This window comes from Capricornis sumatraensis, chromosome 5, assembly GCF_032405125.1.
Source record: "Capricornis sumatraensis isolate serow.1 chromosome 5, serow.2, whole genome shotgun sequence".
NCBI lineage: Eukaryota > Metazoa > Chordata > Mammalia > Artiodactyla > Bovidae > Capricornis > Capricornis sumatraensis.
In genome coordinates, this window is record NC_091073.1 from 74,501,969 (window position 1) to 74,528,929 (window position 26,961).

Consider the following 26,961-nt stretch of genomic DNA (forward strand, 5'->3'; position numbering starts at 1 on the left):
ATAAATAAATAAAGTTTTTTTTGTTTTTTTTTTTAAGAGAAAGGTTCTGTGAGACATGCTTCAGGGGAAGAAGGCAGACACTCACGGTAGCTCAGGCCCTGCAGGTGATGAGTGAGGTCCTGGTGGGGAAGAGGGTGTTCTTCTCCCCACCTCCACACTGACACCAGAGGCTGGTCTTAACTTGCAGATGGTGAGTGGCCTGTGCTTGGTGGGGGACCTGAGCAGTTTTTGTGGTGAGGCACTACGCATGGCTTCCCAGCAGAAGCCACAGACTCACACTCACCTTCCGCTTTAATCAGGGCAATTCCCAAAGGGTCACCACAGCCTCATCTCTTCTGCTCCACACTCGTTCTCTGTCTCAGTCACCACCCCCATCTCACACCCAAAGGAGGCCACAATCAGAACCTCCTTGTGCACATCCCCATCCAGACATCCTCCAGGCACCTCAAATTGACTGTGTCCCATCCAGGCTGGCTGTCGCATGCCACCTCTTCCTGCCCGCCCCCAGAACACAGCCAGTTCTCCCTCCTCTTACGCCATCTGTCTTAGTTAATGGTATCAGTATCCACACACTGACTCAAGCAAGAATCCCAGACACCATCTTTGATTGCTTCCTTTCCCTTACTTTATAAATCTAGCTGGTCAACAAGCCCTGACCATCCTCTCTCTCTAAAGCCCATTCCCTGCTCGCAGCCTCCAATGTCTCTAGCCTAATTCAGGCTCTCGACACTTCTATCCTGGACTCGAGCTGGAACAATGGTAGATTCCTGGGCCGGTCACCCTTAGCAAGTGCTTATAAATGATTTTTGAACAAATGAAAGAGAATGCATAAATAAAGAAAACGATTGAGTGAACAGATGAGTGAGGAAATCAAACAAAAGAATCAATGAATGCCGTGTAGAAACAAAGAAAACTAAAAAAGATACAATCTAGTGGAAGAAATGCAGCCAAGCAGGTACAAGGTATCAGGTGACATACTGCTATAGCGTGGGAGGGACGGAAAATATAGAGATTGTCTTCCAGGTGTCAAGGATGAAACTGGGCACTTCATATATGCTTCACACATGACTCACCCAGAAACCATGTGATATACTGTGCTCCAGATGGGGAAATCGGCATTCAAAGAAGTTACTGAAAGATAACTACCCAAGGCCATCCAACACATAGGGGCAGGGCTCAGACTCAAACCTAGGTCTGCAGTCCCTAAATCCCATGTTGGTTAATGGCCACAGGCTTAAAGGAAGGGCCAGACTCCAAAAGATAATGATAATAATCAACACCCAGAGAGTCCTTCTGCCAACGGTCACTGTGCTAAGCACTTTACATGTATCCTCACAAAAAATTCTGAGGTAGATGTGAATATTAGCACCATTTTAGACTTAAGAAAACATAAGTACCAAGAAGGTAACAACTAATTTGTCAAAGGTCATACAGCTACTAAGCAAAAGAATTGAGATTTGAGCCCAGGTGGTCTTGCTGCCATGTCCATGTTCCCCTAATGATGGAGGTGAGATGCCAGAGGTGGGTTCCAGGTGGGAGGAGTGGTCTGATTACCCAGAGAAGCAAGAAGTTACAAATCACTTTGGAGAACAGGAAGTGGCTCATTGTGGCTGGGATCAAGAGGTGGTGGAAAGTGGGACTCCAGGGAAAGGTGGGACTAGACAGGCGGCTTCCTATCACCTGGTCCAGGCCATTGGCCTGTCTTGTCTGATCAGGTTCCTCCCTCCTCCAAAAGGTAGTCAGCAGCTGGAGGAACACATTCACCATATTCTTAACCAAGGTGTTTCGTTTTCTTGCATCTGAACATGGAAAAGGCAAAGGAATAACTGACTGGTTCAAGGTTTTACCGTTAACTCCCCCATATTCCATGGAGATAATATCAGTGCCATGATCCCTTGGCACTGATCTTTTTAAATTATTTAAGATAATTTTATTTATTTGTTTTTGGCTGCGCTGGGTCTTCATTGCCGTGCGGGCTCTTCTCTAGTTGCAGAGAGCAGGGGCTACTCTCTAGCTGAATTGTGTGGGCTTCTCCCTGTGGTGGCTTTTCCTGTGGTGGAGCACGGGCTCTAGGGCATGCAGGCTTCAGCAGCTGCAGTTCCCAGGCTCTAGAGCACAGTCTCAGTAGTTGTGGCGCACAGGCTTAGTTGTTCCACGGCATGCGGAATCTTCCTGGATCAGGAATCAAACCCATGTCTCCTACATTCGCAGGCAGATTCTTTACCACTGAGCCACCAGGGAAGCTGTGGCACTGATTCTAATACATATTTAGTTTGAAAAGATTACCCTATTTTAAAAAGTCCTCTCTGATTTTTTTCCTGGTACTGTAAGTGTCCAATACATTGTCACCTTTACACCTCATTGTGCTGTGCTGTACTTAGTCGCTCAGTTGTGTCCAACTATTTGCGACCCCATGGACTGTAGCCCACCAGGCTCCACTGTCCATGGGATTCTCCAGGCAAGAATACTGCAGTGAGTTGCTATACCCTCCTCCAGGGGATCTTCTTGACCCAGGAATCGAACCGGGGTCTCCTGCATTGCAGACGGATTCTCTACCAGCTGAGCGACCAGGAAAGCCGTTACACCTCACTACTATGAGGTTATACACAAGTCTGTCAAATACAAATTTCTGTTAGGAACACTTTAGCAGAAAAAACGAAAAGGCAGATCCCCAAAACTAACTTTTAATTTGAAAACTTCTTTGGGAAATTAAAAAAAAAAAAGGGAAGACCAGGTCTACCAAATAATCCAAACAAGTCCTTGGGTCATTTTTGAGCCTACTGTGGTCATAATCCATCAACCGCAGGAAAAGGTCATCTTGGAATCTGCAAGTGCTATTCTAGTTCCTTCTTTCTTGAAAATCTCAGGGGGGAAAATGATCACAGCATCAAAGCCTCCCAGCTTGAAAGAGACCAAGATGGTCCTTCCCCATGGTCAGGAGGACAGACTAAGTAAGAGAGCCCAAAGAAACGCCCTCTGACCTCTGAAAGTAAATATTCTAAGGCAAAAGAACTATTTTGCATTTTTTAGTTCAAATTAAATTTAAAGTGGTATAATTCAGGAAGTTTGAAAAACAGAGAAGTAAAATTACCACCCATACTTAGGATGACCATATGGCCTGGGTTAGTCAAATCAGTACTGGCTTATACGGGTCACTCTGTAATTATTAATAGCACGCACACACATACACACACATTTTAAGAGTGCTCAAAAGCATTGTCGTTTAAATGGCAAGTTATTTCTGGTCATCCTAGCATAATCCACTGTTCAAAAGAATCATCACAGTTTTGGTATATTTCTTTGCTGACTTTTTCTTACATGCATATTTTTTTTATCATCATAATCAAGTGTTTTCACAAACCTAGATCTTTTCTTCAATTTTCATTACAACAAAAATAGCATTCTATGTTCCTAGATAGTTAAGTCACAGCATTCCACTGAGTAAATGTTACCTTTCTTCTACTGTTGAACATTTAGGTGGCTGCAAGATAGCTTTAAAGGAAATGAATTTGTGGGGTACTTGGCTCAGAGGTTAAAGTGTCTGCCTGCAACATGGGAGACCTGGGTTCGATCCCTGGGTCGGGAAGATCCCCTGGAGAAGGAAATGACAACCCACTCCAGTATTCTTGCCTGGAGAATCCCATGGACAGAGGAGCCTGGTGGGCTACAGTCCACGGGGTCACAAAGAGTCGGACACGACTGAGCGACTTCACCTTTTTCTACCTTCACCTAGAGGACCAATGTATAAATCTCAAGAGAAATTTCAACCTAAGTGAGGAAGAGTCAAAAAAATTAGTCATTAGGAGGAATTTCACTAACTCCATTTTTATGAACAGGGGAGTCCCCTCTTTCCCTCTAGACCAAGCAATTTCTGCATTCATCCCTGATTAAGGGCTTGCCGGATTCAATTCCAGCATGCCTATGTGACTTTTCCATTTGTGCCCGTACAACCCATGCTCCACACAAGCAGAATGAACCTCTCAATACAAAATTCAGATCAAATGCCTCTTCTGCCTCAAGTCCACCAACACTGGCCACTGCAGTGAGAATAAACTCCAAATCTCTGACCATGACTTAAAAGCTTCCCCACTCCCCACCAACTTACAGACCCTGTGGGCTGATCGCAGCCTACATTCCTACTTTACCTACTTCTACTCTCTCCTTTACTCTCTGCCCTTCTCTCCATCTCTTATATGTACCAACTTCATTCCATCTCAGGGCTTCTATACCTACTAGTCCCTCTTTCTAAAACATTTTTCTCTAAACCTTTTCTGATTGTGTCCTCAGCTCAAATGTCACCAGAGTCATCTTTGCTGCAACACCTTAACTAAAAGTTTCCTCCCAAACTCATTCTCTTTCCAATTACACTGCTTTATTTTCCTTACGGCACTCAACACAACCTGAATCTATGTTATTTGTTTATAGGTGTATCTGTCCCTGTGATGTGGGCTCCAAGAGGGCAGAGACTCTGGCTAGTTCACTGCTGTACCCCAGAGCCACCTCATAATAGCAGATGGACAGCATAAAACTAGAAGAAATGAATGACACTGGACAGAGAGTCACCATGAGAACAGGTACCTATTCAATCTGAAAAGTACTAAAATTCTGAAAGAGATGGAAATACCAGACCATCTGACCTGTCTCTTGAGAAAACTGTATGCAAGTCAGGAAGCAACAGTTAGAACTGAACATGGAACAACAGACTGGTCCCAGATAGGAAAAGGAGTATGTCAAGGCTGTATATTCTCATCCTGCTTATTTAACTTATATGCAGAGTACATCATGAGAAACGTTGGGCTGGAAGAAGCACAAGCTGGAATCAAGATTGCCGGGAGAAATATCAATAACCTCAGATATGCAGATGACACCACCTTTATGGCAGAAAGTGAAGAAGAACTAAAAAGCCTCTTGATGAAAGTGAAAGAGGAGAGTGAAAAAGTTGGCTTAAAGCTCAACATTCAGAAAACTAAGATCATGGCATCTGGCCCCATCACTTCATGGGAAATAGATGGGGAAACAATGTCAGACTTTATTTTTGGAGGCTCCAAAATCACTGCAGATGATGACTGCAGCCATAAAATTAAAAGACGCTTACTCCTTGGAAGGAAAGTTATGACCAACCTAGATAGCATATTCAAAAGCAGAGACGTTACTTTGCCAACAAAGGTCCGTCTAGTCAAGGTTATGGCTTTTCCAGTAGTGATTTATGGATGTGAGAGTTGGACTGTGAAGAAAGCTGAATGCCGAAGAATTGATGCTTTTGAACTGTGGTGTTGGAGAAGACTCTTGAGAGTCCCTTGGACTGCAAGGAGATCCAATCAGTCCATTCTAAAGGAGATTAGCTCTGGGATTTCTTTGGAAGGAATGAGGCTAAAGCTGAAGCTCCAGTACTTTGGCCACCTCATGCGAAGAGTTGACTCATTGGAAAAGACTCTGATGCTGGGAGGGATTGGGGGCAGGAGAAGAAGGGGACGACAGAGGATGAGATGGCTGGATGGCATCACTGACTCGATGGACGTGAGTCTGAGTGAACTCCGGGAGTTGGTGATGGACAGGGAGGCCTGGCGTGCTGCGATTCATGGGGTCGCAAAGAGTCGGACATGACTGAGCGACTGAACTGAACTGATTAACCCCTTTGTGTTGTTCTGCAAAATGATCAACCACTACTATTACGCACAAATAATGAAATTAATGAAATAAAATGTTCATCCAAGAACACATCAACACCAATATACAATATTACCTGGATTAAAGGAATTAACTTTTTGCTTTGTAGTTCTCTCCACCAAAATATAAAAAAAGAAAACCTTTAGCAGTCTGAAATAACTAACAGGGGTCTCTAAATGGCATTTAGGTCCATGACCAAATTTTTAAAGGTCCACAGTAAAATGGGAAAAAGAAAACATTGCACTGAATTTCTAGAAAGCTAAAATCTTTCTATGTTAAGTACTCTGCCTTATTTTTAGATTATGTCTTTTCTACTTTCGGGGTATCAAAATTAGCCTCTCTTTCATAAGAAAACAATAATTGTATCTGATCTGTTTTGAGGAGGTTTTTATGCCCTTTATATAAAAAGCAAAAGGTTGGCGATCCTGTGCTAGGCCTTAACTTTCTTCTATCATTTTAGAAACCCAAGAACTCCGTAGAACTGGGTATCATTCATCTCTGTATTCCCTGTACTCCTTCTCAACTGTGGCCCTTGGAGGTTTTACTAAGCCCACAGGTGTACTGACACTAATTCTGCAGCACCGGGGGCCCCTGGCTCTACGGTGAAAGGTCAGGATCAATCAATCAATCATTCAATCAATGAGTGACATCCATCACGATAGGGAGAAGGGTGGGCAGGAGATGGGAGATGGAGTTGAGGGAGACTGGCATGCGCAATGCATCCAGAAAAATAACCCCTCCCTAATATCAAACCAGGCTTCCCTGGAGGCCCAGTGGTAAAGAACCCACCTGCAATGCAGGAGATGGGGGTTCAATCCCTGGGTCAGGAAAATCCCCTGGAGAAAGAAATGGCAACCCATTCTAGTATTCTTACCTGGGAAATCCCATGGACAGAGGAGCCTGGCGGGCTACAGTAAAAACAGTTGCAAAGCGTCGGACACAACTGAGCGACTAAACAACAAACAAACAATATAAAAACTACCTGGAAAATTATAAGTGAAAAATTTAAGCGACTTGTCTAGCCCCTTAACAGAAGTCATTGTTGAACCCAGAGAAGTGAGGACAATGAAGCCACAAGGATGCCCAGTGGTCAGCCGGCCTTCTTCGCTGCCTCCCGGTATGTGACCAAAATCGTGGGAAGCTGTCAGTGCGGCAGCCGTGAATTCATAGGCTGTGGTGAATTCATGACCAAGGGAGTCTGGCCAGGAAAGAGCTTGGGACAAGGTGTCACAAAACTGACCAAATTAAACTAACCCAGTGGGAATCAGTTTCAAAGAAGGCTAATCTTGTGATCTTGTCAGCAATTTTTAGAAGTCCAAAGGTTAACAAAACACCAAGAAGGAAAACAAATGCAGGCAGCTGGGGAGTGGGAAAGAAAACCATGACTGGCCTCTTCTCGGGGCAGACTGGGCATCCTGGAGTGAGCAGAAGTCAAGATTTGAAAACTGTTACCCGCATAAAGCTTGGGAAAGCGTGAAACAGAGGGGAGAAGCATCATGCTCATTAACTAGCTCTGTCCAGGCTCGGGGGCTCCGGGTGCCGCTGCTTTGCCTGCCTTGGTGGAAACCAAGACGGGATTCTATCCGAGTCAGGCCAGAGCTCACACTCCACCTGGACCAGAACACAGGATTACTGGCTCCAAAGCCTGGAGCTCACACACCCTTCGACCTGGCATCCCTACATCTGGGAAGGGATCTTCGAGAAGGACCAGCACCTAGGCGCTAAGCCACACATCTGAGTCTGCTCACCGTGGCCATGTTTATTGCTAAAAAAGTTGAGAACACCCGAATGCCCATTCCTAAGGGAGCGATTAAACAAAGTGAACCCCATTCACAAAAACCTTGTCGTTCAAAACACAGGGTAATATGGAAGTACTGAGGGGAGGGGGCGTGTCCATGACACACTAAGGGGAAATGACAAAGGGGAAACTGCAGAACAGCAGGCAGGGTGATCCCAGTGTTTCAGTATGGACATAAATGTGTATACACACACTGATATGCACGGGGATGCACAGAAAAAGATTCCAGAAGGATACACGCCAAAGCGTATGCATGTATATATACACATGCATGTGAAAGCAGGGGAGAAGGACCCATTTTCTTATTTTTTACTTTATACACTCCTGGACTGTTGACAACTTTTTTTTTTAATATATTGCCTTTGTGATTTGAAACTATAGATCAAATAAACCTGTAAGGACATAAAACATATATAAAATAAACAAGAGCCCCTCACCCCAGTCATCGTTATTCCTCTTGCTCAATCAGGAGAAACCAGTCACTAGGACGGAAAGCAAGGCTGGAGAAGGGACTGCTCTGGCTTGCCCTCCTTCTCCACCAGCTGCTGGATATTTCTCCCTCCCTTAGCTGACACATCAGGTTGTATTTTTATTTAGTTCTGATCAAGAACAACACATACTTTTTGAAGCAGGATTTGCACTAGCAGAGAACAAAATAAGAAGTGCAGAACAAATCGGTTCAGAAGTGAGCTCTGCCCAGTCTGCGGCAGTATCAGGCGCTGACAGCCAGCAGCTTTTTGGCCGAATGTCTCCTTGATAGGCCTTCCTGACTCCACCCACAGAGTCTACACCCATCTCTGAATTTTTTTTAGGGGGGGCCACATCATGCGGTTTGTGGGATCTTAGTTCCTTGACCAGGAATTGAATCCAGGCCCTTGGTAGTGTAAACTCAGTGTCCTAATCACTGGACTGCTGGGGAATTCCCTATATCTTTTATTTATAATGCATCCTCCCTTTGCTTCCAAATGAATGTGAAGTAGTTCTCCAATAGATTTAAGGCAGCAAACAATAATTGATCTAATGATTGTAAAGTTATTAACATAGGCACTGAGGTAAGAATGAGGGAAAAATGAAAATCTTATTTGAAGTATAAAGTCCTACCACTCATAAGCATATTTAATTTTTGATTGCTATACACTAATGCTCCTTAAAGCCTGTACTTCAAAAGCAAAGTTTACAACTATCAGGAAAATAACCTAGAAAGACATTACTACAATATCTACTTCCGATTCACTGAATAAATCTAAATTCAGTAAGCTTCCTCAATGCTCTTCAGAGGCCACTAACATTTTTCATAAGCCTTCCTCCTAACTATATAATCTATAACAAATCTTCTGACACACACCTACCTTGCTAACACAGCAGTTAGATCATCTTCAAAAACTTAGCTTGAAAGGCAGCAACAAAATGTTTAGAGCTCAGGTTTGGAGCCACTCACATCTGGGTTCAAATCCCAACTATGCCACTGATGGCTGTGTGACCTTGGACAAGCTACTTAACCTCTTTGAGCCTACATGTTCTTATAGAAGAGGGGGAAAGCATTCTTAATAGTGCCTATTTTATAAGGGTACTGTGAGAACTATTTAAGTAATTTAAGCACTGAGCAAATGTGCAATAAAAATTAAATCTGATCACTGGCTAAATTCTTGGTACTTTTTAAAAAAAAATATTTGTAAAAACAATGGAAAGTGCAAAAAATAGCATTACATTGAGTAAAAAGCTAGATTGGATATATGTATATACATGTGGGTCTCCAAAGATCAGAGAAAAAGTAAGACTTGCCTCTCTCAAAGGATGCAGACAGACCCTTGCACATTTAGCTATAATAAATACCTATAAATAACTACAAACACCATGGCAAAAATTACTGGACAAACAGAATACAGTATCAGAACAGAAAACATACATTAGCCTAGCTATTCATGGTTGACTGCCATGGGAAATGGAGGAGATGTGATCTAATAATTCATGTATCTTAAAATCCTAGTATATTCAACGGCTTCCAAAGTAGCCCCATCCTGAATGTGACTTCACACCAATGACTCTATAAGAAGTCTTTCCCCTAGCTTCAAAGCTGAGGACACTTGGCCTATCTGAAAACCATCATTAAATCTCCCTTAGCTTCCATTTTCCAAGTTAACTATTCTGGAGTTATTTAGTAGCTCCTGCTAACCAGAACAAGGAAAGATTCAAGTGTCTTTTCAAAGTTTCCAGGAAAATGAACAGAAAGCACAGAGAGAAATAAAACAGCTATCATTATGAGTGTCAACTGCATGCTGGCAGCATGCTGAGTATATTCTGTGCACTGTCTCATTTAATTCTCATAACTGTCCAATTCACAGAGGAAGATACTAAGCCTTAGAAAGAGGAAGTAACTGGCTCAAAGTAACCACCACAAGATCACCCACTTGCTCGGGGGCAATGCTGGAATTCAAACCCATCTGTCACTAGATGACTGCTACTCCCTTTCCAGATCTCTGTTCCCGTCTCACTATCTCTGGGGAGCTTCCCCTAACTCCCTCCAGCAGAGTCAAATCCCCCTCGTTACAGTTCCCCTCCACCAAGCTCTTCCTCTGTGGTTCTGATCTCAGCGAGATTCTTACCCTTATTCATTTAGGCATTGAGTTAATGTCTATCTCCCCACCAAACTGTAGGCTCAGGGACAACACAGCTCACACTGTTCTTTATTTAGAATCTCTGGCCTAAAGGGAGATCTCTGCCTTAAGGGACCAGGTAATTAATGGGTTCTCTACATACATTTATACTGACTGAACAAATAAATGGGAGAAAACAGTGCTCAGAAATCACTCAGCCACTCAGGCACTGCACTAAGGAAGCACAGGCAGCCCAGTGTTCACTGATGTATGGGCATCATAACACTTGAGACGGAGGTCTTCTTTGGAACTGAAGAGGATCTCAGGTACAAAGCCTCGCAGATGCTGCTGTACATGGCAGCATCCTCGCAGCTGAAGGAGAGCAGTGTGAGGTATGGACTCTTCATCAACCCGGTTAATACATTATTAACAATAAACTGCTTTTCTGATTCTTCTGATTGATTTTTCACTACATATGGCTTCTGTTTTATTTTTCCTGCAGATAGCTTTCCAATCCCTTCCTTGAATATCTTTTTTCTTAAAATACTTTAAGCAGAATCACATGTCATTCACAGGCTAGGTTCTTAACACTCAATTGTGAAACTGAAAACAACTGTAATAAAGGAAACTATATATACACACATACACACAAAGTTACCAAATCTATGTACTTCTCCACAAGCCACTGTCACAAGGAAAAGCCCAAGTGTTTCAGAATATCATATTTTTAAGCAAGTCATACAGCACCATCCCACATTACACTCACTCCCAATGTAAAAATACTAAGCCAGTAGAAACATTAAGTTCTTTATGAGAAAGGAAAATATCCACAGGAAGCTATTTTAGTCTAAAAAGATTTTAAAAAGAAAATTATATTTGTTACTTGTCAAATAGTGAGGTTCTCAGGGTTTCAGGATTTTGATTATCACTCAACAATAGGCTTGATTTCACAATGTTTTTATTTTTTTTGCCACGAGTGAACAACAAACTTTAAGAGGTGAGAAAAAGTAGAGAAAAGCAGGAGATGGAGTTTTGCTACATGAATGTTCAGGATAAAAAGGAAAATTACGAACTTAGCCACATTGGTTTGGCAGAGCCTAAATTCACATAAGGCCTAAACTATCTGCCCCTTTTCAGTAGGCATGTAATTCCTCTGCACATTTTTTCCAGAGATTTAGAGATGTTGCAGGTCCCACCAGACAGGCCAAGCAATCTTGAAAAGTCCAGTTAAGCAACCTCCCAACCAAGAAAAGTGCCTCAGCTGAGTGACACTATAGCCTTGGGGAGGAAAGAATTCATTTACAGGATCTAACAAGATCACGTGTCTCTTAGATGAACGGGGCTTCCCTGGGAGCTCAGCTGGTAAAGAATCCACCTGCCAGTGCAGGAGACCCCAGGTTGAATCCTGGGTCAGGAAGGTCCCCTGGAGAAGGGATAGGCTACCCACCTCAGTATTCTTAGGCTTCCCTGCTAGCTCAGCTGGTAAAGAATCCGCCTGCAATGTGAGAGACCTGGGTTCGATCCCTGGGTTGGGAATATTCCCTGGAGAAGGAAATGGCAACCCATTCCAGTATTCTGGCCTGAAGAATTCCATGGACTGTATACTCTATGGGGGTCTCAAAGAGTCGGACTGAGCAGCTGAACAACAGCAACATCTCCACCTACTCCTGCTGGTGACTCTAATAAGAAGTCGACAGTGCCCAAAGTCTCTGCTTTGCTGCGAAGCTGAGCCCCTCTGCCTAGGAAGCAGTCCCACATCCAGGGAGCACACCTGAGCATCAGGCTCACCTGTCAGCCCTGGCAGAGGAAGAGAACCCTCACAGACCGTCTTCCAGTTGTCAATACTAGGCAACCCATTCCAGGCACTTCACACGTAGTACACACATGACTCAGGAAGAAACCATGTGCATCTTGGGCTCCAGATGGGGAAACCAGCTGAGGGAAAGGAAAAGATAGGGCTCTCAACTGCCCATTCACCACCACCCAGGACCAAGGAGACCACAGCCCAGGCTGCTGCTTCACAGGGAGCCCTTAGTCCTGGCTAACCAAAGACTGCCACTTCAAATCACAACTCAGCCCTGTCACCGACATTACCGTATGCTTGTGAGTCAAAATCACATATGCTTTTATTTCCTGTTTGCTCTCTGTCTCCACAAGATAGCCTGTGACTCTTCTGCTCAAGAAGCCATTCTACATACTGAGAGGCCACAGCCCCCAAATGGCCAAGGCCGGAAGGCAGTCGGCTTCTGAAAGACAACAGGGCAGGACCAGCCATCAGCCCCTGGGGACCTACCAAAGCCACACAGTTGGGGTTGCTGCTCCTCTCTCTGCAGGAACCCAGGAGAGCCACTGTAGACACCAGAGTGCTCTCTCTCCAGACACTGAGTCCTGGGATCTAACACCAGGTACCAGGGCTTCCCCAGTGGCCCAGTGGTAAAGAATCTGTCTGCAGTGAATTCAATCCCTATTCAGGAAGATCCCCTGGAGAAGGGAATGGCTACCCACTCCGGTGTTCTTGCCTGGGAAATCCCATGGACAGAGGAGCCTGGCAGGCTACAGTCCATGGGGCTGCAAGAGTTGCCCATGACTGAGCACCTAAACACCACCCCCAGCCCAGGTACTAGGTAATGGCCCCTGATCCAGATATACCTCCAGGGTGGCCCAGTGGTCAGAGTCAGGGGATGAGGCGTGATCATCATGGTTAGAGGTCAGGCTGCTCAGGGAAAGGAGACAGAGGCAACGAGGGGGAGGGGGAAGAAGATTCTGAAGGCAGGGCTCAGAAACGAAGCCTCCCTCCCCTCTTAAGGAAGCTTGACCAGCACCCTAACTGCACCCACTGTCACCCTACCTACTGAAACCCTTGGGCACTAGGTGGCCGCCTCAGCCCAGCTTCCAAGGCCACCGTCTTCTGGCTTCACACTCCTCCACACATTTTCTGCTCCCTCCTCACCACTGCACCCACCACTGGGGTGAGAGCCCCCTCCTCGTCTCCCCAGCAAGAGGCCTGCTGTCCCCAGATGCTCCCCCACCTCTCTCTGCCTGGCCCCGCCTTACTCTTCCCTCATTAGGACAAAACATCAGCTGCAAGCACTCCCACAGCCCTTGGAAAGGCCAGGAACCACTCCAAGCACTTTATACACATCCACTCCTTTCCTCAGCACGAGAGCCCCTTCAGGAGGCATTATTAGTATCCCCACTTTACAGATTAGAAAACCGAGGCACCCAGAGATGATGTGACTGTCTCAAGGCCCCACAGGCAGCACCCAAGTCCCTGCTCCCAAGGAGGGAGCTGCAGTGCCTCTTACAACATAACTCCAACTGCCACCTCCTCCCCAGCTCTCCCCTGGCCTCCGCGGACACCTCGTGCAGAGCGCCTTGCAAATCTCCAGACCACTTTCCACACTGGCTGGAGTGAGGACTGGCTAGGTTCTTGTCTTCTCCCCACTCTTAGACTAAAAAGCCCCTGACTAAGGCCTTCGGGTATTTCTACATCATCTTTGTATTAGTTTCCTGTTGCTGCTGAAACAAACTGCCATTGACTTAGTGGCTTGAAACCACACAAATTTATGATCTTAGTTTTGTAGGTCAGAAGTCCAACACAGATCTCTTCAGGTTAAAATCAAGGGCTCGGGCTGTGTTCCTCCTGGAAGCTCTAGGGGAGGATCCATTTCCTGCCTTCTCCCAGTTCCCAAGGCTTGGCTCATGGCACCTTTCTCCATCTTCAAAGCCCACAAGATATCATCTCTCTGACCCTTCTTCAGTCACATCTCCCTCTGAACACAGCTGGGAAAGGTTCTCTGCTTCTAAGGATGCACATGACTGTATTAAGCTCACTTGGATGACCCAGGATAATCTCCTCATTGATCAAGGCCCTTAACTTAATTATACCTGCAAAGTCCCTTTTGGCATGCAAGGAAAAACGTTCACTGGCTCCAAGGGTTAGAATGTAGACCAATGTGGAGGCTGTTATTCTACCTACCACACTCTTTGTACATAAACCTTGAACACAGTGGCCCCCACTGAAATTCAGGAGCTGCACCAATCCCCAAAGGCTGGATTATATGGCCCTTCCATGGCCTCTGATTGAGGTGGACATTAGTTCTGTACCTCCCAAATCCACCAAGAACTCTTTGAAGGAGTACCCCCAAACAGAGATAGTGATAATACATGGTAGACATCTAAAGATGTCTGATAATCTGGGGATCAAACACGCTGCTAAGGAATTTACTGCATTCAGCTCATCAATCCCTACCTCAACCACTATTTTCTATTTTTTGCTCTGTATTTTACTTTTATTATTTTTTAAAGCTTAACACTTGTTTCAAAATGTAAATAATGCCCAAAGGTCAAGAGTAAATATTCTCCTTCTCTCTTCTGCCTCTGAGTCATTTTTTGGTATCCTTCCAGAGACATTTTATGCATCTGCAAGTAGGATATATTCCTATTTATTTCCTACCCCCAACTCCCTTTTCTGTAAATGCTAACATCACTTACAGTCCTTCCCATGCCTCACTCTTAACACAGACTGCTCCACAGCTGTCCACAGAGCATCCTGGTTCTCTTTTTGGGTACTATTCCACTGTGCACAGCTAGAGCACAATTCAGTTCACCACTCCCCACACTGACAGATACTCTTTTGCCATTAGAAACAGTGCTCAGCAAGTTTGTGTGAATTTGTCTGAAGGATAAATGTCGCTAAGTGGACTGAATCAAGCAAGGCAATGTGAATTATTAACTCTGGCAGGTTCTGGCAGATGCCCTCTGCAGGGGACTAATACAAATTCACGAAGTGCGTATGTGTGAGTTCTGTTTTCCCACATCCTCCCTAACATGGATGGTTATCAAATTTTTTTACTTTTGCCAAACCCGTAGGTGAAGTGTAGTATGTTTCAATGCACTTCAATTGGTATTTTTTAAATTATGCTTGAGGTCAAGCATTCTTCATGTGTTTAGGAGTCATTAACTTACTTTACATGGACTTTTTGTTCATATCCTTTGACATTTTCCTACACCGTTCTGTTCTTTTCCTTATTAATTTGTAATTCTTTATGTATTAGGGAAATTAACCCTTAATGCATAACATGAAACATATATATTTTTCCATTTTGTAATCTGCCTTTAGTTTTGCTTACAGGGGTTTTGCTATGCTGTTTTTAAGTAATGAATTGTATCAATTTTTTCCTTATGGCTTCTAAGTTTTACAGCACACTTAGAAAGCCCATTCCTACTGAAAAGTTATAAAAATATTCTCCTTTGGATTATTCTAGAGATCAGTCACCTATGAGCAGTGAAAAGTTCTTTTCTATGGTCATGGATTTACATCCTGGCTATAATGTGCTTATCACATGCAAACAAATTTTAACTTTATAAAGTAACTTTTATTTTCTGATACTCTGCTGTTTATAAAGCACTGTCCCATGACAGTCAGTGAGACAGGCAGTGCAAGACTTATCTGTCTTATTTTATAGAGGATAGCTTCCTAAGCCAACACCCAGAGAGGTTAGTCTCCTATCCACATCCACACAGTATGGTCCAGGCTCACACTGAGGACTCCGGAAGCTCTTCTCTCCTCTCCCCTCCACTGCCTCTCTTCACAAAAGGACATCTATCTCATTAAAATCTTAAAGGACATCGCCAAAGGCATTTCTAAATAACTTCAAAAGAATGGGAATAACTTTTCTATTGAAAAGACAGTATTGGACTTCCCCAGTGGCGCAGTGGATAAGTATCTGCCTGCCAACTCAGGGGATACAGGTTCAACATGCCAAGGAGCAACTAAACTCGTGAGCCGCAACTATGGAGCCTGTGCTCTAGAGCCCGGGAGCTGCAACTACCGAGCCCAGGTGCCACAAGTACTGAAGCCCACACACCTGGAAGCCTGTGCACCGCAACGAAGAGTAGCCCCCACTAGCCGCAACTAGAGAAAGCCCACACGAAACAAAGAGGACCCAGCACAGCCAAAAAATAAAATAAATTTTTTAACAAGGCCTTGAATGCCATGCCAAGGACTACAGGGGAAAAAAAAAAAAAAAAACCCACAGTATTATTTAAATGGACCACACAGTGATCCATTCAACAGTGACTCATCCTCAAATGCCTGTGCCCATGTTCTCAACAACAGGCAGGATTCCGTGTTCCTACAGTGTGCCTATATAACGCTGCAACATTTACTGAAAATTAAGAGATGCAAATGTCCCCAGATCCCAAGGCTTCTGAGTGGATCATCAAGAGCAGCGCTTCTCATTTTGTGGTGAGTTATATTTAAGCTATGGAGGGCTCTTTTCAAATGACACATATCCCAGCCTTCTCATCACCCACCCCTCCCAAGGGTATCCCCCCAGGAGCGTATCACTTGCCCCCTCAAGTATACTGATGGAAGAAAACATTTGAAAACCACTGTCCAAAGCACAGAGTCTGTATCTGCACAATTCCTGTATACCGCACGGCCTTGGTTCTCCCACCAACCCAGACTCTTCTGCCATAGTGTCCAGTTGCCCTAATGAGGTCAGTTCTGAAGTTCCCCCCTCCGGTCCTTTGTGCCTTTTGCTTCCTCTGACATCCCCCTCACCCTCTTCCCTCCCCAACCCACAAAGAGGGCCCCTTCCCACCCTGCAGGTATTGGTTTAAATGCCACCTTCTCGGGAGCCTTTCCTTACTGCCCACTAAAGCAAATTCCCCCCAGTAGCGCTCCATCCTTTTATTCCATCCTTTTATTTTCTCCTTTAAATGTGTCAGTCTGCATGATTTTTATCTATTAATTTACTTTCTTGTTTATTGTCTGTCCTCTCAAAAGTCCCACAAGGTCAGGGGCTTTGTTCATGTCATTCACACTTTATAACCCTAGAACGGAGCAACGTCTCTGGCATATAATAAGTGCCCATTAAAAAATGGGTCAGTTAAAAGTTGGCTTAAAGCTCAACATTCAGAAAAGTTGGCTTAACGCAACCGGTCCCATCACTTCATGGGAAATAGATGGGGAAACAGTAGAAACAGTGTCAGACTTTATTTTGGGGGGCTCCAAAATCATTGCAGATGGTGACTGCAGCCATGAAATTAAAAGACGCTTACTCCTTGGAAGGAAAGTTATGACCAACCTAGACAGCATATTCAAAAGCAGAGACATTACTTTGCCGACTAAGGTCCGTCTAGTCAAGGCTATGGTTTTTCCTGTGGTCGTGTATGGATGTGAGAGTTGGACTGTGAAGAAGGCTGAGCGCCTAAGAATTGATGCTTTTGAACTGCGGTGTTGGAGAAGACTCTTGAGAGTCCCTTGGAATGCAAGGAGATCCAACCTGTCCATTCTGAAGGAGATCAGCCCTGGGATTTCTTCGGAAGGAATGATGCTAAAGCTGAAGCTCCAGTACTTTGGCCACCTCATGCGAAGAGTTGACTCATTGGAAAAGACTCTGATGCTGGAAGGGATTGGGGGCAGGAGAAGAAGGGGACGACAGAGGATGAGATGGCTGGATGGCATCACAGACTCGATGGACGTGAGTCTGAGTGAACTCCAGGAGATGGTGATGGACAGGGAGGCCTGGTGTGCTGCGATTCATGGGGTCGCAAAGAGTCGGACACGACTGAGCGACTGAACTGAACTGAACTGAACACTTGATTGAATTAGTCCTAGCTAATTCTCTCCATTTCTGCATCACCGTCAAGTTTTTAAGTAGCCCCAACCACATGGGCTGGGAGGATGGACATTGGACAACTTGCCCGGCCCCTCCTGTTGGCCATCTCTGCTCATGATTACTCAATCATTTTGGGAAAAGAGAAAGCAATTTAGCCAGCAACAGTCCAGGGTGGCATGTGTTGAAGACCACGTGCCTTCCTCTATCGTTTTCTCTTTTTCCTTCTGGTCTAATTCCACTGGACTGTGGAGGATGAGACTGGAGAATGATGTTAAAGTCACACCATTCATCATCAAAAACAGCAACCCAACTAAAAATAACAGACTGTTCATGATGGGGCCAGACACTGTGTGAAGAATGCAACATGAATCATCTCATCTAACCCTCAAGAGAGCCCCTCGGGCAAGTCTCACTACCTCAGTTTTACAAATGAGGAAAAAGCGTGCAAGGTCATAGAGCTAGTAAATGAAGGAACCAGGACCCAAACCCAGCTAGCCAGACCCAGGAAAGCCCTTGTCCTCCCCACACAGTATCCCCTACATCTAACACAGCATCCAAGTTACATGCTTAGAAATAAATGCTAAAAAGGGAAGTATGAGAGGAGAATACTAACCAATAAATAGAATTATTTAAGTCTCAGATGCTTCAGGGATGTGGAGATTGGAGGCCAAGTTCTGTCTGTACATGAACTGGGAAAGTTCACAGCCATACTTCCAGAAATGATTTTTTCATTCTCAGAAAGGAGGTAATATTGAGACAAGTGTAGTGTCTTCCTCTGAAAGACCTCTTTTTAGGGTCATTAGCTATAAAGGAGGACCCCTAAGAATAACTAGAGGGCAACAACAATCCAATTCAATGAGCAATTACTGAGAGCCCACTATGTTTAAGAGTTCTAGGTTTGGTCCTGACAAGGGCTGTTTTTAATGGTTAAGGCACACGCCCTGAGTTCTAAGATGTAAAGATGTCCAGATACAGACATGAAACAGTCTCCTTGTAATGCAAACTTCACTCTATGTGCCAAAAGAAATAGCACTGGTAACAGGGTTACAGGAAGAAGGAGGGTGCAAAGGGAGAAGCTTCATGAAGGAAAGGAGGACCTGACGAGGCCTTGATGCTTGCATCAAGCAGGGAAAACAGGACCAGCCTGGGGTGATTAAGGAGTAGCACCACTTGGGAATTCCCTGGTGGTCCAGTAGTTAGGACTCCATGCTTCCACTGCAGGGAGCACAGGTTCAGTCCCTGGTCGGTGAACTACAATCCTGCCAACTGTGATGTGTGGCCAAAAAAAAGGAAGCAACAGCATCACTTTCAGTAGACCTAAGTGTTCAGCCCCCCAGCAGTGGAGGGCCTGCACTGACAGAATATCATGAGGAGGTAAGCTGGAAAGAGCTCTAATGGGCATCCTAAGATGGGGAAGTCCTGAATGATGAGAGGAGGAACACTGACTTCTCTTAGAAGGCAGGGATGTAGTACTCAGAAGCCTGCCATGATGGTGATGATTCATCTGGGGATGGGGTGGAGGATGGATTGATAGGCCATGAGCTTCATCAGAGAGCTGCTGGAATGCACCAACCAATAGAAGAGATCAGGAGGGTGGGAGATGGCCAAGCACATTTCAAAATAACAAGAAGCAGAACCCTAAGGATTTGGTGGGGAGGGGTGAAATCATTTTGTGTGATACTACAATGGTGGACACATCATATATTTGTCAAAACCTGGCGTGTACAACACTAGGAATTAAGTGAACCTCAATGGAAAGTACAGACTTTGGGTGACAAATGTATCAATACAGGTTCATTGACTATAATGACATACATGCCACTCTGATGCCAAGGCTGATAACAGGAGAGGGGAGGCGGGTCATACATAGGATCTCTCTGTACGTTCCATCAGTTTTGCTGTGAACCTAAAACTGCTCTTAAAAATCAAACCTATTAGGGCTTCCCTGGCAGTTCAGTAGTTAGGACTCCGTGCTTCCACTGTAGGGGGTCCCAGTTCAATCCCCAGTTGGGGAAATAACACTCCACAAGCTGCACAGCACCCCCCCCTAAAAAAAACACATCAGGTTTATTTAAAAAGATGTATGGGGACTTCCCTGGTGGTCCAGTGGCTAAGACTCTGAGCTCCCAAAGCAGGGGACTCAGATTCCATCCATAGTCAGGAAACTAGATTCCATACACCAAACTAAAGATTCTGCATGCTGCAACGAAGACACGGCACAGTGAAATATTTTCTTTAAAAAAGATGTATATAACAAGAATAACTTGGAGACAGCATGATGGAAGAAGGGCGTCAAGAGTGACTCACCAGCCAGGGACTGGAAGAAGACTGGGGTCACAGGCAGAATGGGGAAGCTGGAAAGGAGGTCTGTTTTTAGAGGTGAGAGAGAACAAAGATGAGTTCAGCTGGGAACAAGCCAGGATGATGGTGGACATCCACACAGAACAGCCTTCAGGCACCTGAAGAACAGTTTGGGGCTCAGATAAGAAAAGGGTAGAGGCATGCAAACTGGAAGCAAAAGCAAACACTACCTGTTCCTCTTTTAAAGTGATAAATTGTCTTTCAAAAAGGAAAATCATTGCAACACACCGGAAACAGTCATCCCACTATGTTGCAAAAAACTCTTGCTGGGGAGGCAAGTTTATTTACAAAGGAAGACAGCAGCACCAGGGGTTGTGATATACTAGTCACTTTCAACTCAGCCCAAAGTGACACCAATCCAGATAGGAAGAACTGGCAAGTTATCTGAGGCACAGCAAGAGGGGCATTTCACCTTTAAGCAAACTGTCCCCTAACAAGGTTTTCCAGGTGGCACCAGTGGTAAAGAACCCACCTGCCAATGCAGGGAGACCTAAGAGACCTGGGTTTGATCCCTGGGTCAGGAAGACCCCCTGAAAAAGCAAATGGCAGTCCATATCGTCACTCAGAGTATCAGACATGACTGAAGAAACTTAGCACGCATGACCCCCTAACAAGAGTAGGAAGGACAACGTGAATGCCCAATAGCCTGACTCCCAACCCTGATTCTGCCCCTCGCCTGGGGAGATTGTTTCACATCTCTGTGCCTCAGTTTCATCATCTGCAAATTGGGGATAATGGCCTGTTTCATGGATCAGCTGTAAAGATCACATGAGCACATGTGGAGCTCAGCTACTGCATCAGCTACTGTCACTGAGCATTACTTTCTAGAGTTTTCCAAGACTCCTGAGGAAGAAAATGCTGAGGTCTCTTCCTGATTATCACAGAGCAACTGTGCCTTTTTAAAAATATCCCCTTCAAGTATCGGATTTGTCAGATGGGACAGGAATATTTACAGAAGCAAAATATTTTAAGTCTATATGCTCTGAAACAGCCCACACAAGAAGTGCACACCTTGGCCTTTCCCTGTGGCACAAACTTACCCACAGTTTCTTGGCATTGGGCTTGACCCAAGAAGAAAGAGATAACACATAAAGTTATTATGTGTTAATAACAGTTAATAGTGGGTAAAATGCCAAACATAATATTCCTTAAACTAGCTGCCCAAAGCACTGACTGCAATCCAAAGCATCTGACTCATATCTGTCCACAGACCCAGTCTGGCAAAGGTCTCACCTCAAACAGAGGTCACATTTTTTTCAAGGTTTCCCAACCATCAGGGAAAAGTGCAAGCTACAAAAAGCCGGTATCAGGTCTGCACTTCTCCATAAAAGGTGAAACTGATCTCCCAGTGTAGGAATTTTGAGGTGCATCTGGGCAGAAGCAGTCCCAATTCTCAGGGTCTGATCACCCAGAGAGAGCTGACAGAAAGGCTCCACATCCCCTGCTTTGAGACACTAGAATCTAGAATCTAGGGCTGTGGGAACACCTGGCTCCTCCTCAGCGGTCCCAAAAGCCACTCTACAGTAAACAGGGCTGATGTGTTAGTGAGGCAGGGGAGGATAATGATCAGTAATAGAAACCTCCTTCCTGTGTGTTACATTCATAGTTTCTAAGGAGCAGCAGTTCCCTGCCTACAGTGCCCCTTATTCTGTTCTGCACTTTGAACTGTTAGGGTTCCTAAGTCTGAGATGAACCGGAGAGCATCCATAGTCATAAAGATAAAGACCCTGTAGCTCATGGGTAAGGGAGGAGGGTGAAGGGCAGGGCTGAGAGACCCAGAGAGGGACCCAGGAGATGGTGGAAGATCAGGAGGCCCACAAGGTGACTGCTCAACTCACCTAGTAAACTCTGCTGAACCAGCAGAGCACGTGGTGGGGTAGATTTCTCAATCAGTGAAAGATTTCGCCATCAAGATGGAGAAATGGGCTTGGACTTCTCTGGTGGTCCAGAGGGTAAGACTCTGAGCTCCCAAAGCAGGGGCCCTGGGTTCGAAGCCCACATGCCACAACCAAGCCCACATGCCCCAATGAACAACTAATGATTCCCATGTGCCACAGTGAGAAGATCCAATGTGCTGCAACGAAAATGCAGTGCAAACCAATTTTTTTTTTAAATCTGACATATGTGTATATATATTTTAATATCTATAATTTTGGTTTTGACATTCAATCTTTATTCTAAGTGGCATTTACTTTTGTGAATGGTATGAGGCTTGGATCTCATTTTTTCCTAACTGGACCGATAACAGTCCCAATAAACTTTACTACAGTAAATTTAATCACATGATGAATTTCTATCTTGACAAGGGAACTAATTCTGGACTTGCTATTCCTGGTCTGAAGTAACGTATTTTGATGTCCAGTTGAACAATACATTTCAAAATATATTGCCTATTAGTATAATGTATTGATATTTTCCCAGGAAAATTTTTGTTAATTTGTAAAAATTAAGTGACTTTAAAGTGCTGGCCTAAACTAACAGCAGGTTCATGACCTATTAGTCTTATTTAGTCACTGGAACATCAAGCTTTGGCCTGACTTCCCAGTGATTCACACCCTACATGGAAATCTCAGACTTCGTGGAATTTCACTTGAATTTACAAATCCCTCAGCAATAACTTTCCAACACTACAATTCGACCAACAGGCCTGAACAGCATCCTTGTGCCTTAACCAATACACGTTCTGACTCCTTCCTCGCTTTCTCTCAAAACAAGTTTTATCCTCCTGGCTCTCATCACACAGTGCTATAGATTCCAATCTTAAATCACTGCAGAGTGGTTCCGCTAACAAGACAACATGCCAAAAGATGATGTATTTTAATAGTGCTTCCAGGACACTTTGTTGGCCTCTCCCACACTGGGGAAGAGGGTGGGAAAGCTGGGAGTCTTTTGGCTTTTTGTAATTCATTCACCTGGCACCACTCATTCCAAAGGGAAATACTGGGGTGTGATGGAAAGAATATGAGACTGGAAGTTAGGAAACCTGAGTTTTATAGTCCCCTTTCTACTTCTAAGTAGCTGCATAGCTCAGATTAAGCTATTTCTAAAATTAGATTATAGGAATAGAATAGTCATTACCAAATTTTCTTTCTACCGTGAATGACCCTTTAAGAATGTAAAGGAAGGACCTCCCTGGTGGCCCAGTGTTTACGACTCTGCACTTCCCTGTAGGGGGCACAGGTTAGATCCCTGGTCAGGGAACTAGGATCCCGAATCTCATGCAGACAAAAAGAATAAATAAATGAAAAAGTATTTTTTAAAAAGAGAATCTAAAGTAAGCTGTGGATTCTCACCTCTAGAATAATATACTCTTGTACAAGAGTATGAAATCATATGTTTTCAGGGAGTTCACAGACTCCCTAAAGTCTATCTCTGTATTCCCAGGGTCAAGATCACTGAGACCTACCACAAACTTCTAAAAAATAACACAGAATACAACAGAAATGTATGTAGAATCACAAAACCTTAAGCAAAGTTGAATCATTTCCAGAACTAAAAGCATCTTCTTCTCCTCAGAGACTGAGAGGAGGAAGCGGTTTCTTAGGGTAAAATAAATGAAAATGCCAATTTAGGGCTGCCCTTGATTGAGGTCTGGCTAAGCCCTTTACCTACATTCAGAAAGGAGTGCCTGAGGGAGAGCACCCATTCCAGAGCCAGGCTGCCTCGTTCAAATCTTGGCTCCATCATTTATTAATTGACTTAGGCTTTTTGCCTGTTTCTTCTTCTGTTATTGAAAAGGGGAGAAGGGAAGGAAAAAAAAAAAAACTAGGGCAGAATAAAAACAATACATATCTCAAGGACTGTTAATATACATATGGTACTTGAAATCAAGCCTGGCAGACGCTAAGCCCTAAATAACAATTCCACATTATAGAAATCTGGGACACATTTGCTGGGTGGTTAAGATCTTGAGCTGAAGAGTCTAGGGAAGCCATAGATATCTTGATAACTCATTTTCCCTCAGATGTAAACAGAATCTGCTTCAGAGGTTTGTTATAAGGATTAATGAGCCTGCCATGTTAAAAACTCTTTTCACAATGCCTAGCACATAATCAGTGCTCAGTAAATGTCAGCTATCGTTATGAACAATTCTGGGAGGCAAGGATTATCAGTACCTTTTTTTAGTTCTGAAGAAAGGATAAATCAGAAAGTTAAGTGTTCTGCTGACAGTACCTCAGTTAGTAAATGATTCCCAGATTTCAACTCCAATGAATCTGAAACCAGAAGTTGTAACCACTATCACACACAGCCCCTTAATTTGAACAGGGCTTAGAGAACAGAAAAGCTGATTCATACCTACTAATTTTAAGAGAGAGAGAGGAGGAAAAAATAGACTGTTGGTGATAAGAGTCTTTTATCCAAAATGCAAGGTATTTATTCTCCAGGGAGGTCAGTCATGACTGGCCAAAAGCTACTCTTAGAAATGGAAAACTGGAAAGGCTGGACCCTGGTCTCATTGATTTCAAACCCCTGGCAAGTAGTTGTTAAACCACAGCCCTCACATCAAAAGAGGAAAAAGAAGCCATTTCCCATAATAGCTGAACAAACAAACTGAGTTCCCTAAAATGCAAGTAGAGACCCTAAGGCTGAGAAAAGTATTATTAAGAATGCTCCAAAATCACATAGAAATGCCACAGTAGAACACATTAGTCTTTAAACAACAAACTTTTATGCGGGAAGGAATGAAGGTGTTTATGTCTGTTTCCAACACCAAGCTCCAGGAGGCCTTCCCTGGAGGAAGTAAAATAAGAGGAAGTTCCTACCACAGCCCACTGTTGCAGGAGGAAAAGCAGAGGTTCAGTCAGTCAAGAGACCCCTGGTGAAGGGCGGTGTCACCTGACAGCCACACCCCACTCCTCCAACACCAGTTTCCTCCCTAGTGAAACAGTCACCTCAGAAATGAGAATGAAATAGACCAGCAGGAGAAACAGGGTGGTCCACTGAAATACAGGTCAGTGCTAATCACCTTTCTTCACATCTTCTATATATTTACTTCTGGGTGTATGGTATTTTTTTGTCTTCTTTCAAAACAGTCCCATTAGTCAATCTTAAATCTACCATGCCTTTAAAAAGCGGGGTGGGGTGGGGGTACAGTGCTTAGGACTAGGCATCATTGATCATTGGAAGGGAAGGTAGGAACAGCAGAAGCATCTCATTCAACTGCATCCTTGGAGCTTGGTCCATCGGATGGAGTAGCCAGTTCCCCTCTTTGGCTGCACTCATCCCTGCCGCCCAGCCCCCTCCCAGGGGCTAAGAGGGACTTTATGCATTCCCAGACTACCCCCACCCCCACGCCCCTAGAGGTGTGGAGAAGGCTGCGGACGGAGGGGGTCAGAAGCCCACCACAGTCTAGGCCTGTTTCTGTTCTCACTGGCTGGATGACTCTGCTCCCTGGGGCCTTAGTTTCCCAGCCTTAAAATGAGAGGTTTGAAGGAGATCACATGAAAGCCTCCTGCCTGCTCTAAATTTCTAAACCCATTATTCTGATACATAAACGTGTTCTGCAGAAATAGAAGCCCTTACTGGCAAGCAGGGCTTGTGGTTCTACGTCCCCCTTCCATTCCTCTCAATCCCTCGCGGTCCATCTTACCGAAGTATGATACATCAGAACTGAAAAACAGGCTGTTGCTTTCCCGTGGCACCAGACCTAGTAATCAGTCAAATCAGTGGATTTTCTCTCGGGTCTTTTCCCTCAATCCCACAATCCCAAGAAAACCCCCTGCCTACCCCTCCCAATTTCTAAACTCAAAGCTATCCTTTCGTGAATTAAAAATACCCACCCCAACCCGGCCTGGTGTAAGGTGTCTCAGCACATTTCCCGCGCCCCGCCCCCCCCTCCGCCGGCGTCCGGGATTCCACCTCTGCCCCACCTTCTCCCCGGGGTGTCTTTTTAGCAGGATCGATCCGATCCGTGCCCTCCCCTGGCAAACCAGCCGACCGATTCCTCTTCCCCGGCAGGAAAAGAGGCAACGCCCGGCTCCAACCCCAGGAGACCCAAGCATCTTCCCAGCCCGCAGAGAGAGGCACCTGGGCGCAGAGGAAAGGGCCTCAAGCCTCCGCGAAGGAAAGGAAAGGGAGGCTGGCTAGTCCCTGGTCGCGGTTCCCACCCGGCGGCGAGGGGGAGGCCTTCCCGGCCGATCGCCTGTCACTTACGGGCGGCACCTCCAGGCAGAGCCGGGCAGAGCAGGGCCAGCGGGCCAGCGGGTGGCGGAGTTTGCTGACTCAAAGGCGCGGCGGCGGCGGCGAGCGCCGAGGAGCGCACACGAGCGCAGCCCCGCGTTCCCCGTGCACGTAGCGGCCCCGCGCCCGCGCTCCGCGCCCGCTATCGTGGATGCCGCACCGCCCAACCCAGGTACGGCCCCGCGGAGGCCTGCCCCGCCCCTGCCGCGGACCTGGAAGCTGCCCTCGGCCCCCGAGGCTGGGGAGAGCTGTGCGGCCGCTGGGGGGCGCCACTTAAAAGCCACCAGGAGCTTGCTAACCCCGTCCCGCCCCCTTAGTTACTTACGGAGAGGATGGTTGAATGGGAAGAGTGATAGATAGATAACCGTACAATGTCAATGGTAGAACCTAGGTGGTGGGCATATGAGTGTTTACTGAAAAATTCTTTTGACTTTTCTGTATGTTTGAATTTTTTCACAAGACATCCTGGGGGAAAAGAAATGAGGTCTGTCAAGGTGGCTGAATCAGTAAACCGTTTTCCAAGTGGCATCTTGGGTTGCATCTGACCCACTTGTTCGCGTGGAAAGCCGCAATAATCACTTAAACCGCTAAGGGGTGACTACATGACAGAATAATAAAGGCAGTGTTTTTAAAAATCCACTGAGTAAATGTTAAAGATTTTACTGGTTTTATTCAATGATTCATGATTCAGTTCAGTTCAGTTCAGTCGCTCAGTCGTGTCCGACTCTTTGCG

At 45.1% G+C, this 26,961-nt stretch overlaps 1 protein-coding gene across 1 annotated transcript in view; it reads right to left on the reverse strand.

Annotated features, from left to right (window-relative positions):
- The window catches only part of SNX10 (sorting nexin 10), a 67,115-nt gene extending 40,790 nt beyond the window's left edge, over positions 1–26,325 (reverse strand). The window contains exon 1 of the mRNA XM_068972741.1: positions 26,202–26,325. The gene's annotated coding sequence lies outside the window, so the exon portion shown is untranslated. The remainder of the gene's footprint in view (positions 1–26,201) is intronic.
- Between the last annotated feature and the right edge of the window lie 636 nt (positions 26,326–26,961).